Below are 15,402 nucleotides of genomic sequence, written 5' to 3'. Positions count from 1 at the left end.
CTTTAAAACCAAATTGAAAGGCTAAAATTTTTTGAATTTGGTGGTGGTGCGGTCCTTTTGCTTTGGGCTCATGCTCTCTCCCCCTTTGGCATAAATCGCCAAAAATGGAACCATTAGAGCCCTTCGAACTACTTTCTCCCCCTTTGGTAAAAGACATATGAGCGAAGATTATACCAAAGTCAGAGAGTTGCTCGGAGGGACGGCGAAGGATGAGTCATGGAGTGGAGTGGAAGCCTTTGTCTTCACCGAAGACTCCAATTCCCTTTCAATACATCTATGACTTGTTTTGAAATTCACTTGAAAACACATTAGTCATAGCACATGAAAGAGATATGATCAAAGGTACAATAATGAGCTATGTATGCAAGACATCAAAAGAAATTCCTAGAATCAAGAATATTTAGCTCATGCCTAAGTTTGTTAAAGGTTTGTTCATCAAGTGGCTTGGTAAAGATATCGGCTAATTGATCTTTAGTGTTAATATATGCAATCTCAATATCTCCCTTTTGTTGGTGATCCCTTAAGAAATGATACCGAATGGCTATGTGTTTAGTGCGGCTATGCTCAACGGGATTATCCGCCATGCGGATTGCACTCTCATTATCACATAGAAGAGGAACTTTGGTTAATTTGTAACCGTAGTCCCTAAGGGTTTGCCTCATCCAAAGTAGTTGCGCGCAACAATGACCTGCGGCAATATACTCGGCTTCGGCGGTAGAAAGAGCTACGAAATTTTGCTTCTTTGAAGCCCAAGACACCAAGGATCTTCCCAAGAACTGGCAAGTCCCTGATGTGCTCTTTCTATTAATCTTACACCCCGCCCAATCGGCATTGGAATAACCAATTAAGTCAAATGTGGATCCCCGAGGGTACCAAAGCCCAAACTTAGGAGTATGAACCAAATATCTCAAGATTCGTTTTACGGCCGTAAGGTGAGCTTTCTTAGGGTCGGCTTGGAATCTTGCACACATGCATACAGAAAGCATAATATCCGGTCGAGATGCACATAGATAGAGTAAAGAGCCTATCATTGACCGGTATACCGTTTGATCGACGGATTTACCTTCCGTGTCGAGGTCGAGATGCCCATTGGTTCCCATGGGTGTCTTGATGGGCTTGACATCCTTCATCCCAAACTTGTTTAGAATGTCTTGAATATACTTTGTTTGGCTAATGAAGGTTCCCTCTTGGAGTTGCTTCACTTGAAATCCCAAGAAGTACTTCAACTCCCCCATCATCGACATCTCGAATTTTTGTGTCATGATCCTACTAAATTCCTCACAAGTAGATTCGTTAGTAGACCCAAATATGATATCATCGACATAAATTTGGCATACAAACAAATCATTGTCAAGAGTTTTAGTAAATAAAGTAGGATCAGCCTTTCCGACTTTGAAGCCATTAGTGATAAGAAAATCTCAGGCATTCATACCATGCTCTTGGGGCTTGCTTGAGCCCATAAAGCGCCTTAGAGAGTTTATAAACATGGTTAGGGTACTCACTATCTTCAAAGCCGGGAGGTTGCTCAACATAGACCTCTTCCTTGATCGGTCCATTGAGGAAAGCACTCTTCACGTCCATTTGGTAAAGCTTGAAGCCATGGTAAGTAGCATAGGCTAATAATATACGAATTGACTCAAGCCTAGCTACGAGTGCATAGGTTTCACTGAAATCTAAACCTTCGACTTGGGAGTATCCCTTGGCCACAAGTCAGGCTTTGTTCCTTGTCACCACACCATGCTCGTCTTGCTTGTTGCGGAAGACCCACTTGGTTCCTACAACATTTTGATTAGGACGTGGAACTAAATGCCATACCTCGTTTCTAGTGAAGTTGTTGAGCTCCTCTTGCATCGCCACCACCCAATCCGAATCTTGTAGTGCTTCCTCTACCCTGTGTGGCTCAATAGAGGAAACAAAAGAGTAATGCTCACAAAAATGTGCAACACGAGATCTAGTGGTTACCCCCTTATGAATGTCGCCGAGGATGGTGTCGACGGGGTGATCTCGTTGGATTGCTTGGTGGACTCTTGGGTGTGGCAGCCTTGGTTCTTCATCCTCCTTGTCTTGATCATTTGCATCTCCCCCTTGATCATTGTCGTCATCTTGAGGTGGCTCATCTTTTTGATCTTCTACTTCATCAACTTGAGCCTCATCCTCATTTTGAGTTGGTGGGGATGCTTGCGTGGAGGAGGATGGTTGATCTTGTGCATTTGGAGGCTCTTCGGATTTCTTAGGACACACACCCCCAATGGACATGTTCCTTAGCGCGATGCACGGAGCCTCTTCATCACCTATCTCATCAAGATCAACTTGCTCTACTTGAGAGCCGTTAGTCTCATCAAACACTACGTCACAAGAAACTTCAACTAGTCCTGAGGACTTGTTGAAGACTCTATATGCCCTTGTGTTTGAATCATACCCTAGTAAAAAGCCTTCTACAGTCTTAGGAGCAAATTTAGATTTTCTACCTCTTTTAACAAGAATAAAGCATTTGCTACCAAAGACTCTAAAATATGAAATATTAGGCTTTTTACCGGTTAGGAGTTCATATGATGTCTTCTTGAGGATTCGGTGTAGATACAACAGGTTGATGGCGTAGCAGGCGGTGTTGACCGCCTCGGCCCAAAATCGATCCAAAGTCTTGTATTCATCAAGCATGGTTCTTGCCATGTCCAATAGAGTTCTATTCTTCCTCTCCACTACACCATTTTGTTGTGGCGTGTAGGGAGAAGAGAACTCATGCTTGATGCCCTCCTCCTCAAGGAAGCCTTCAATTTGAGAGTTCTTGAACTCTGTCCCGTTGTCGCTTCTTATTTTCTTGATCCTTAAGCCGAACTCGTTTTGAGCTCGTCTTAAGAATCCCTTTAAGGTCTCTTGGGTATGAGATTTTTCCTGCAGAAAGAACACCCAAGTGAAGCGAGAATAATCATCCACAATAACTAGACAATACTTACTCCCACCGATGCTTATGTAAGCTATCGGGCTGAATAGGTCCATGTGTAGGAGCTCGAGTGGCCTGTCAGTCGTCATGATGTTCTTATGTGGATGATGAATACCAACTTGCTTCCCTGCCTGACATGCGCTACAAATCTTGTCTTTCTCAAAATGAACATTTGTTAGTCCCAATATGTGTTCTCCCTTTAGAAGTTTGTGAAGATTCTTCATTCCAACATGTGCTAGTCGGCGATGCCAGAGCCAGCCCATGTTAGTCTTAGCAATTAAGCAAGTGTCGAGTTTAGCTCTATCAAAATCTACTAAGTATAGCTGACCCTCTAACACTCCCTTAAATGCTATTGAATCATCACTCCTTCTAAAGACAGTAACACCTATATCTGTGAAAAGACAATTGTAGCCCATTTGACATAATTGCGATACGGAAAGCAAATTGTAATCTAAAGAATCTACAAGAAAAACATTGGAAATAGAATGGTCAGGAGATATAGCAATTTTACCCAATCCTTTGACCAAACCTTGATTTCCATCCCCGAATGTGATAGCTCGTTGGGATCTTGGTTTTTCTCATAGGAGGAGAACATTTTCTTCTCCCCTGTCATATGGTTTGTGCACCCGCTATTAATGATCCAACTTGAGCCCCCGGATGCATAAACCTACAAAACAAGTTTAGTTCTTGATTTTAGGTACCCAAATGGTTTTGGGTCCTTTGACATTAGACACAAGAACTTTGGGTACCCAAACACAAGGCTTTGACCCCTTGTGCTTGCCCCCAACATATTTGACAACTACTTTGCCGGATTTGTTAGTTAAAACATAGGATGCATCAAAAGTTTTAAATGAAATATTATGATCATTTGATGCACTAGGAGTTTTCTTCTTAGGCAATTTAGCATGGGTTGATTGCCTAGAGCTAGATGTCTCAATCTTATACATAAAAGCATGATTTGGGCCAGAATGAGACTTCCTAGAGTGAATTCTCCTAATTTTGTTCTCGGGATAACCGGTAGGGTACAAAATGTAACCCTCGTTATTCTGAGGCATGTGAGCCTTGCCCTTAACAAAGTTTGACAATATTTGAGGAGGGGCATTAAGTTTGACATTGTCTCCCTTTTGGAAGCCAATGCCATCCTTGATGCTAGGGCGTCTCCCGCTATAGAGCATGCTTCTAGCAAATTATAACTTTTCATTTTCTAAGTCATGCTTGACAATTTTAGCATCTAATTTTGCTATATGATCATTTTGTTGTTTAATTAAAGCCATGTGATCATGAATAGCATCAATGTTAATATCTCTACATCTAGTACAAATGGAAGTATGTTCAATGGTAGATGTAGAGGGTTTGCAAGATTTTAATTCTACAACCTTAGCATGCAATATATCATTTTTATTTCTAAGGTCGGAAATGGAAGCATTGCAAACATCTAATTCTTTAGCCTTAGTAAGCAATTTTTCATTTTCAATCCTAAGGCTAGCAAGAGAAATGTTCAATTCTTCAATCTTAGCAAGCAAATCAACATTATCATTTCTAAGATTGGGAATTGAAACATCACAAGCATTTGAATCAACCTTAGCAATTAAACTAGCATTCTCATTTCTAAGGTTGTCAATAGTCTCATGGCAAGTGCTTAACTCAATAGATAGTTTTTCACATTTTTCTACTTATAGAGCGTAAGCATTCTTAACCTTAACATGCTTCTTATTTTCTTTAATAAGGAAGTCCTCTTGGGTGTCCAAGAGATCATCCTTCTCATGAATAGCACTAATCAATTCATTTAATTTTTCTTTTTGTTGCATGTTTAGGTTGGCAAAAAGAATGTGCAAGTTATCCTCCTCATTACTAGCATTATCCTCATCGCTAGAGGTTTCATATTTAGTGGAGGATCTTGATTTTACCTTCTTTCTTTTGCCGTCCTTTGCCATGAGGCACTTGTGGCCGACGTTGGGGAAGAGAAGACCCTTGGTGACGGCGATGTTTGTGAAAGTCGCCTAGAGGGGGGGTGAATAGGACGAAACTGAAATTCTCAAAAATAATCACAACTACAAGCCGGGTTAGCGTTAGAAATATAATTGAGTCCGCGAGAGAGGGTGCAAAACAAATCGCAAGCAAATAAGAGGTGAGACACGCGGATTTGTTTTACCGAGGTTCGGTTCTTGCAAACCTACTCCCCGTTGAGGAGGTCACAAAGACCGGGTCTCTTTCAACCCTTTCCCTCTCTCAAACGGTCCCTCGGACCGAGTGAGCTTTTCTTCTCAATCACTTGGAACACAAAGTTCCCACAAGGACCACCACAAGATTGGTGTCTCTTGCCTCAATTACAAGTGAGTTTGATTGCAAGAAAGAATGAGAAAGAAAGCAAGCGATCCAAGCGCAAGAGCTCAAAAGAACACGACAAATCACTCTCACTAGTCACTAATGCTTTTGTGGAGTTGAGAGAGGATTTGATCACTTGGGTGTGTCTAGAATTGAATGCCTAGCTCTTGTAAGTAGTTGGAAGGTGGAAAACTTGGATGCCATGAATGATGGGTGGTTGGACTAGCCGTTTGGTGGGGCTGACTGTCGTATGGTGCACCGGACAGTCCGGTGCACACCGGACATGTCCGGTGCGCCAGCCACGTCACCAAAGCCGTTGGGTTCCGACCATTGGAGCTCTGTCTTCTGGGCCCGCCTGGATGTCCGGTGGCGCACCGGACATGTACTGTAGAGTGTCCGGTGCGCCAGTATGGGCGTGCCTGACTTCTGCGCGCGCTGGCGCGCATTTAATGCGCTGCAGGTAGCCGTTGGCGCCAAAATATCCGTTGCTCCGTTGTCACACCGGACAGTCCGGTGCACACCGGACATGTCCGGTGAATTATAGTGGACTAGCCGTTGCGAATTCCCGAAGCTGGCGAGTTCCTGAGGCGCCGTTCCTTGGAGCACCGGACACTGTCCGGTGTACACCGGACAGTCCGGTGAATTATAGTGGAGCGCCTCTAGATTTTCCCGAAGGTGACGAGTTTGAGTTGGAGTCCTCTGGTGCACCGGACAATGTCCGGTGGTGAACCGGACACTGTCCGGTGGCACACCGGACAGTCCGGTGCGCCAGATCAGAGATGCCTTCGGTTGCCCCTTTGCTCTTTTGTTGAACCCAATACTTGGTATTTTTATTGGCTAAGTGTGAACCTTTGGCACCTGTATAGCTTATACACTAGAGCAAACTAGTTAGTCCAATTATTTGTGTTGGGCAATTCAACCACCAAAATGATTTAGGAACTAGGTGTAAGCCTAATTCCCTTTCAATCTCCCCCTTTTTGGTGATTGATGCCAACACAAACCAAAGCAAATATGGAAGTACATAATTGAACTAGCTTGCATAATGTAAGTGCAAAGGTTGCTTGGAATTGAGCCAATATAAATACTTACAAGATATGCATGGATTGTTTCTTTGTTTTTAACATTTTGGACCACGCTTGCACCACATGTTTTGTTTTTGCAAATTCTTTTGTAAATCCTTTTTAAAGTTCTTTTGCAAATAGTCAAAGGTAAATGAATAAGATTTTGCAAAGCATTTTCAAGATTTGAAATTTTCTCCCCCTGTTTCAAATGCTTTTCCTTTGACTAAACAAAACTCCCCCTTAATGAAATCCTCCTCTTAGTGTTCAAGAGGGTTTTGATATTAATTTTGAAGAGGGTGTACCAATTTGAAATTATATCACAAATAAGATACCAATTTGAAAATACTCTTTGAAGAACTAAAATTTTAGAAATTGGTGGTGGTGCGGTCCTTTTGCTTTGGGCTCATACTCTCTCCCCCTTTGGCATGAATCGCCAAAAACGGAATCATTAGAGCCCTTTGTAATATTCTCTCCCCCTTTGGTCATAAGTAAATGAGTGAAGATTATACCAAAGATGGAGTCCTTTTGCTTGGTGCTCATGCTTTCTCCTCCAAAAATGGAGAGTTGCTTGGAGTGACGGTGAAGGATGAGTTACGGAGTGGAAGCCTTTGTCTTCGCCGAAGACTCTAATTCCCTTTCAATACACCTGTGACTTGGTTTGAAATAGACTTGAAAACACATTAGTCATAGCATATGAAAGAGATATGATTTAAAGGTATATAAATGAGCTATGTGTGCAAATTAACAAAAGAAGTTCCTAGAATCAAGAATATTGAGCTCATGCCTAAGTTTGGTAAAAGTTTGTTCATCAAGTGGCTTGGTAAAGATATCGGCTAATTGATCTTTAGTATTAATGTATGCAATCTCAATATCCCCATTTTGTTGGTGATCCCTAAGAAAATGATATCGAATGGCTATGTGTTTAGTGCGGCTATGCTCAACCGGATTATCCGCCATGCGAATTGCACTCTCATTATCACATAGAAGAGGAACTTTGGTTAATTCGTAACCATAGTCCCGCAGGGTTTGCCTCATCCAAAGTAATTGCGCGCAACAATGTCCTGCGGCAATGTACTCGGCTTCGGCGGTAGAAAGAGCAACGGAATTTTGCTTCTTTGAAGCCCAAGACACCAAGGATCTTCCCAAGAACTGGCAAGTCCCCGATGTGCTCTTTCTATTAATCTTACACCCCGCCCAATCGACATCTGAATAACCAATTAAATCAAATGTGGATCCCCGAGGGTACCAAAGCCCAAACTTAGGAGTATAAGCCAAATATCTCAAGATTCGTTTTACGGCCGTAAGGTAGGATTCCTTAGGGTCGGATTGGAATCTTGCACACATGCAAACGGAAAGCATAATGTCCGGTCGAGATGCACATAAATAGAGTAATGAACCTATCATCGACCGGTATACCTTTTGATCGACGGATTTACCTCCCGTGTCGAGGTCGAGATGCCCATTGGTTCCCATGGGTGTCTTGATGGGCTTAGCATCCTTCATTCCAAACTTGGTTAGAATGTCTTGAGTATACTTCGTTTGGCTAATGAAGGTGCCTTCTTGGAGTTGTTTGACTTGGAATTCTAGAAAATACTTCAACTCCCCCATCATTGACATCTCGAATTTTTGTGTCATGATCCTACTAAATTCTTCACATGTAGATTGGTTAGTAGACCCAAATATGATATCATCAACATAAATTTGGCATACAAACAAATCATTGTCAAGAGTTTTAGTGAATAAAGTAGGATCGGCCTTTCCAGCTTTGAAGTCATTAGCAATAAGGAAATCCCTAAGGCATTCATACCATGCTCTTGGGGCTTGCTTGAGCCCATAAAGCGCCTTAGAGAGCCTATAGACATGGTTAGGGTACTCACTGTCTTCAAAGCCGGGAGGTTGCTCAACATGGACCTCTTCCTTGATTGGTCCATTGAGGAAGGCACTTTTCACGTCCATTTGATAAAGCTTAAAGCCATGGTAGGTAGCATAGGCCAATAATATACGAATTGACTCAAGCCTAGCTACGGGTGCATAGGTTTCACCGAAATCCAAACCTTCGACTTGGGAGTATCCCTTGGCCACAAGTCGAGCTTTGTTCCTTGTCACCACACCATGCTCGTCTTGCTTGTTGCGGAAGACCCACTTGGTTCCTACAACATTTTGATTAGGACGTGGAACTAAATGTCATACCTCGTTTCTAGTGAAGTTGTTGAGCTCCTCTTGCATCGCCACCACCCAATCCGAATCTTGTAGTGCTTCCTCTACCCTGTGTGGCTCAATAGAGGAAACAAAAGAGTAATGCTCACAAAAATGTGCAACACGAGATCTAGTGGTTACCTCCTTATGAATGTCGCCGAGGATGGTGTCGACGGGGTGATCTCGTTGGATTGCTTGGTGGACTCTTGGGTGTGGCGGCCTTGGTTCTTCATCCTCCTTGTCTTGATCATTTGCATCTCCCCCTTGATCATTACCGTCATCTTGAGGTTGCTCATTTGCTTGATCTTCTCCTTCATCAACTTGAGCCTCATCCTCATTTTGAGTTGGTGGGGATGCTTGCGTGGAGGAGGATGGTTGATCTTGTGCATTTGGAGGCTCTTCGGATTCCTTAGGGCACACATCCCCAATGGACATGTTCCTTAGCGCGATGCACGGAGCCTCTTCATCACCTATCTCATCAAGATCAACTTGCTCTACTTGAGAGCCGTTAGTCTCATCAAACACAACGTCACAAGAAACTTCAACTTGTCTAGAGGACTTGTTAAAGACTCTATATGCCCTTGTGTTTGAATCATATCCTAGTAAAAAGCCTTCTACAGTCTTAGGAGCAAATTTAGATTTTCTTCCTCTTTTAACAAGTATAAAGCATTTGCTACCAAAGACTCTAAAATATGAAATATTGGGCTTTTTACCGGTTAGGAGTTCGTATGATGTCTTCTTGAGGATTCGGTGTAGATATAACCGGTTGATGGCGTAGCAGGCGGTGTTGACCGCCTCGGCCCAAAACCAATCCGATGTCTTGTACTCATCAAGCATGGTTCTTGCCATGTCCAATAGAGTTCTATTCTTCCTCTCCACTACACCATTTTGTTGTGGCATGTAGGGAGAAGAGAATTCATGCTTGATGCCCTCCTCCTCAAGGAAGCCTTCGATTTGTGAGTTCTTGAACTCCGTCCCGTTGTCGCTTCTAATTTTCTTGATCCTTAAGCCGAACTCGTTTTGAGCCCGTCTCAAGAATCCCTTTAAGGTCTCTTGGGTATGAGATTTTTCCTGCAAAAAGAATACCCAAGTGAAGCGAGAATAATCATCCACAATAACTAGACAATACTTACTCCCGCCGATGCTTATGTAAGCGATCGGGCCGAATAGATCCATGTGTAGGAGCTCCAGTGGTCTGTCGGTCGTCATGATGTTCTTGTGTGGATGATGGGCACCAACTTGCTTTCCTGCCTGGCATGCGCTACAAACCCTGTCTTTCTCAAAATGAACATTGGTTAGTCCTAAAATGTGCTCTCCCTTTAGAAGTTTATGAAGATTCTTCATTCCAACATGTGCTAGTCGGCGATGCCAGAGCCAGCCCATGTTAGTCTTAGCAATTAAGCAAGTGTCGAGTTCAGCTCTATCAAAATCTACCAAGTATAGCTGACCCTCTAACACTCCCTTAAATGCTATTGAATCATCACTTCTTCTAAAGACAGTGACACCTACATCAGTAAAAAGACAGTTGTAGCCCATTTTGCATAATTGAGAAACGGAAAGCAAATTGTAATATAATGAATCTACAAGAAAAACATTGGAAATAGAATGGTCAGGAGATATAGCAATTTTACCCAATCCTTTGACCAAACCTTGATTTCCATCCCCGAATGTGATAGTTCGTTGGGGATCTTGATTTTTCTCATAGGAGGAGAACATTTTCTTCTCCCCTGTCATGTGGTTTGTGCACCCGCTGTCGATGATCCAACTTGAGCCCCCGGATGCATAAACCTACAAAACATGTTTAGTTCTTGACTTTAGGTACCCAAATGGTTTTGGGTCCTTTGGCATTAGATACAAGAACTTTGGGTACACAAACACAAGTCTTTGACCCCTTGTGCTTTCCCCCAACATATTTGGCAACTACCTTGCCGGATTTATTAGTTAAAACATAAGATGCATCAAAGGTTTTAAATGAAAGGTTATGTTCATTTGATGCACTAGGAGTTTTCTTCTTAGGTAACTTAGCATGGGTTGGTTGCCTAGAGCTAGATGTCTCACCCTTATACATGAAAGCATGGTTAGGGCCAGAGTGAGACTTCCTAGAATGAATTCTCCTAATTTTGCTCTCGGGATAACCGGCAGGGTACAAAATGTAACCCTCGGTATCCTGAGGCATGGGAGCCTTTCCCTTTACAAAATTAGACAATCTTTTAGGAGGGGCACTCAGTTTGACATTGTCTCCCCTTTGGAAGCCAATGCCATCCTTGATGCCAGGGCGTCTCCCATTATAGAGCATACTGTCGGCGTTTCGAGACCAGGGGGTCCCTAGGCCGACGAGTGAATGTCGCCGCGTGCCCCAGCCCAGATGGGTCGAGCGCAAGGCCGAGCGCGAAGGGGGGAGAGCGAGGCGGCCGGAGACCGGCGTGAGCGAGGTGGGAATCTCGCGGCCTTCCTGTTCGTCCCGCGCCCAGGTCGGGTGCGCTTGCAGTAGGGGGTTACAAGCGTCCACGCGGGAGCGGGAGCGAGCGGCTTCAAGCGAGCGCGTATCTCGTCCTCGTCCCCGCGCGGCCAACCCTCTCTAAGAGGGCCCTGGTCCTTCCTTTTATAGGCGTAAGGAGAGGATCCAAGTGTACAACAGGGGGTATAGCAGAGCGCTACGTGTCTAGCAGAGGAGAGCTAGCGCCCTAAGTACATGCCATCGTGGCAGCCGGAGAGATTTTGGCACCCTACTGGTGTGATGTCGTGGCCGTCGGAGGAGTGCTGGAGCCTGACGGAGGGACAACTGTCGGAGCGGTTGGGTCCTTGTTGACGTCCTCTTGCTTCCGTAAGGGGGCTGAGAGCCGCAGTCGTCACAGAGTATGTGGGGCGTCATCATTGCCTATCTGGCGGAGCGAGCCAGATGGGACGTCGGTCTTGTTCCCTGCGGCCCGAGTCAGCTCGGGGTAGGGTAATGATGGCGCCTCCTGTTGACGTGGCTGGTCTGCGCCCTAGGTTGGGCGATGTGGAAGCTCCTCCGAAGCCGAGGTCGAGTCTGTCTTCCGTGGCCGTGGTCGGGTCCGAGCCCCTGGGTCGGGCGAGGCGGAGACCGTCGGCTTCTGGGGCTGAGCCCGAGTCCGAGCCCTGGGTCAGGCGGAGCGGAGTTCATCGTCTTCCGGGGCTGAGCCCGAGTCCGAGCCCTGGGTCAGGCGGAGCGGAGTTCGCCGTCTTCCGGGACTTAGCCCGAGTCCGAGCCCTGGGTCGGGCGGAGTTCGCCGTCTTCCGGGACTTAGCCCGAGTCCGAGCCCTGGGTCGGGCGGAGCGGAGCTTCCTATGGTGCCTTTGGCCGGGCCTGACTGCCTGTCAGTATCACTCTGTCAAGTGGCACCGCAGCTGGAGTGGCGCAGGCGGCGCTGTCCTTCTGTCAGGCCGGTCAGTGGAGCGGCGAAGTGACGGCGGTCACTTCGGCTCTGCCGGCTGGGGGCGCGTGTCAGGATAAAGGTGTCAGGCCACCTTTGCATTAAATGCTCCTGCGATTTGGTCAGTCGATGCGGCGATTTGGTCAGGGTTGCTTCTTGGCGAAGACAGGGCCTCGGGCGAGCCGGAAATATGTTCGCCGCTGGAGGGGGCCTCGGGCGAGACGGAAACCCTCCGGGGTCGGCTGCCCTTGTCCGAGGCTAAGCTCGGGCGAGGCGTGATCGAGTCCCTCGACTGGACTGATCCCTGACTTAATCGCACCCATCAGGCCTTTGCAGCTTTGTGCTGATGGGGGTTACCAGCTGAGAATTAGGAGCCTTGAGGGTACCCCTAATTATGGTCCCCGACAGTAGCCCCCCGAGCCTCGAAGGGAGTGTCAGCACTCGCTTGGAGGCTTTTGTCGCACTTTTTTGCAAGGGGACCAGCCCTTCTCGGTTGCGTTTTGTTCCGGTGGGTGCGCGCGAGCGCACCCGCCGGGTGTAGCCCCCGAGGCCTCGTGTCACACCCGGTTTCAGAAGGCAAACCGAATGCGAACTATGTACGTGCCAGGATCAGAACTCACGTACACAGCGATTACATAAATGAACATCATCGCACAATGCTCGAATAATAACATAAAAGAGTAATAACTTATTACATCACAGAGTCATAGACATCCACATAGTCATTGTCGTAACAGGTAAATCAAAGTACTAGCGAAACGCAGTAAAGATAAGGCCTCCACAGGCATCTGACTGGGGGGTTGCCGCCAACCCACACCTAGAATTCGTCGTAGTCTTGGAACTCCTGGAAGTCTCCTTCCACGGCTTCGCCTTCTCCTGAGCAGTGGTTACAATGCGGACAACCTGGTGTTTTGTGGTAAAGCAAGGATGAGTACACATCAACGTACTCAGCAAATGTCCCGTTTGGCTGAAGTGGACTAGCTTTATGTGGGGTTAGGCTCAAGCAGTTGCTTTTAGTTGGTCAGATATTTATCATTAGTAGAAGCCAGATTTTAGCATTAACCAACCCGTAAACCATTTCCTCCTCGAGGAACAACACCATCATAGTCGAACCAAAACCATAACATAATCCTTGTATCTCGAACCATTTGTATCTCTAATCAAAGAGGATCCCAAGGCTGCTCTTAACCGTGAGCACGGCTGATATACCAGTTTCACTACCCTCTGCAGAGGTTGCACACTTTACCCATGAGTCATGATTCCCTTTCTACCCGGGGAGAGCTAATCCCCATTGACCACTACCTAGGTGGTCCGGCAGGGCATCACTACGTAGCTTTTACAAAGATTCCCTAGAGATCATAGCTGCCCGTTAGGTTTCTCCAGTTTGATAAACACAGTACCCCTCCCCGCAGGAGAGTGACTAACAAAGAGCAAAACGAAAGAACCTCAGCACTCAGCCTCGGCAGAGCAAGCACTGTGCCTGGACCCCATTGACGGCACGACGGCTAAGCAACTACACCTCTAGTTCATCTAATTAATCAGCTAAGGGCATCCCATTTCACCCTCATGGTTGCACTGTTATCCCAGGTGGTCTCTCAACGAACAAGTCCTTACGGAGAGGTACTCAGGAAACAGCCTGAGCCCCCTAGAGTATCACAAGATCATCAACATCATCAGGATAACAGTATCATAAATAGTCACATCATGTTCATTGATTAAGTTAAGGCAATAGCAGAGTGCTAACCATAACAGCCCATAAGGTCATCAAGGATAAAGTAAAGTGTAAAGCTAGTCAATCCTTAGGTTTCAAGTAAGTAATGCGGGGTAGTAAGTTATAAACGAATAGGACATAATGGGACAGAGGACACTTGCCTTCACCAAACTGCTGATCAGGGACTTCCTCTGCAACCTCCTCGGGAAACACAGACTGCTCGTTGTCTATGTAAAGTAATCATTCACACTATGCATTTGGGAAAATAACAAACAGAAAGCAACATACCAAACATATGCAGCAGAGAGAGATCACAAGTTCATAGCAGAAAAGGATGGGCACTCTGGTGTTCCCTAGGTCTGGGGTAGAGGACTATACAAAGTGATTCATTATCCACTAATCAGGTTTAAGTCAGGGGTGGGATTAAATCATTACATGGTTTTAAGTTCCTAAACCTAGGTGTTTAAGTCCATAAACTTAAGTATTCTAACTTTTATTAAAGTCTACCAACTTCTAATTAATTCAAATAGGGTTCCAATAGCCTTAATCCTATCCTAGTGATTAACTATTAATTGGTACATGGAAACAGCAGGGAAACATTGTTTAAATAGATAGACAAAAACATCATGAGCATTTTGCAATTTGAAGCACCTAATTTGGAGTTCACATGACAAAGTTATGAATTTTACAAGTTTGGGGATTAAAAATATACCCTAAATACCTATTTTGAATTAAATAAAAGGCCCAGGGACCTAACTGAGAGAAACCAGGGACGGCGGGTTCAAATTCCAGAAAACCGGGGGTCTCTTTAAGAAAACACGCGGGCGAAGGGGTATCGGGCTACTACGGCCGTCAGATCTAAAGCGAACGGCCAGAATTAGATCCTGCGGGCGGGCGCGCGAGCGCGCGGCGACCTGAGCGGCTGACAGGCGGGACCGGGCGGGCAGAGCGAGCGCGCGGGCGGGCTGACAGGCGGGGCCGGCGGGCAGAGCGAGCGCGCGGGCGGGCTGACAGGCGGGGCCCAAACGGCAGGGAGACGAGGTGAGGGGGAAGCGGGCCTGGGCCGCTGGATCTCCGGCGGACGGCCAGGATTAGGCTCGACCTAATTAAAACGGGACCGCCCGATCTGGGACGGACGGTGGGGATCGGGTGGCCGGCCTGGGCTTCTCATACGGCTAGCTGGGGCGGCGGCGCTCGTCCCCGCGGCGGAGGACTCGCCGGAGACGAGGGGCGCGGGCGTTTGGCGGGCCTCCGAGGCGACCTGAGCGGCCGGGAAGGTTGGGGAGGGCACGGGGAATCGCCCGGCGGGGGCTGGGTCGGGGCAGGGACACCAGAGGGGGGCGGTCCACGGCGGAGCGGCTCGGCGGCGGCATAAATCTACTCCGGCGAGGAATTACACACGGCAGAAGGCAATGCACGGGTCGATAGGGGCGGGAGAGGTTCTTTACCTCAAGGCGGGCTCCGGGGACTCCTCGGCGGCGGCAATGGCGCGACGGTGGCCCGGGGCGACGGTGGCGGACCTCCGCGGCTGCACGGGGAACGGCGGGTGAGCGCGAGCAGAGAGAAATAGGGAGGGGGAGAGGGAATTGGGGCGCGTCCCGGGTTGCGGACGCCGGGGCGAAGCTCACCGTGGCAACGGACACGGCGGAGCTCCAACGGCGGCCGGGAAACGAGCTCAGGACGGCGGGGATTTGTGGCGGCGGTGCTCTGGCGTGCGCGCAGCGAGGGAGAGGTGGAAGAGGGGTCTGTTGGAGCGCAAATGGGGGAGAGGGA

Source organism: Zea mays, chromosome 5 (assembly GCF_902167145.1).
Source record: "Zea mays cultivar B73 chromosome 5, Zm-B73-REFERENCE-NAM-5.0, whole genome shotgun sequence".
NCBI classification, from domain to species: Eukaryota; Viridiplantae; Streptophyta; class Magnoliopsida; order Poales; family Poaceae; genus Zea; species Zea mays.
The sequence above is the reverse complement of the archived record's forward strand: the minus strand, read 5'-3'. Positions refer to the sequence as shown.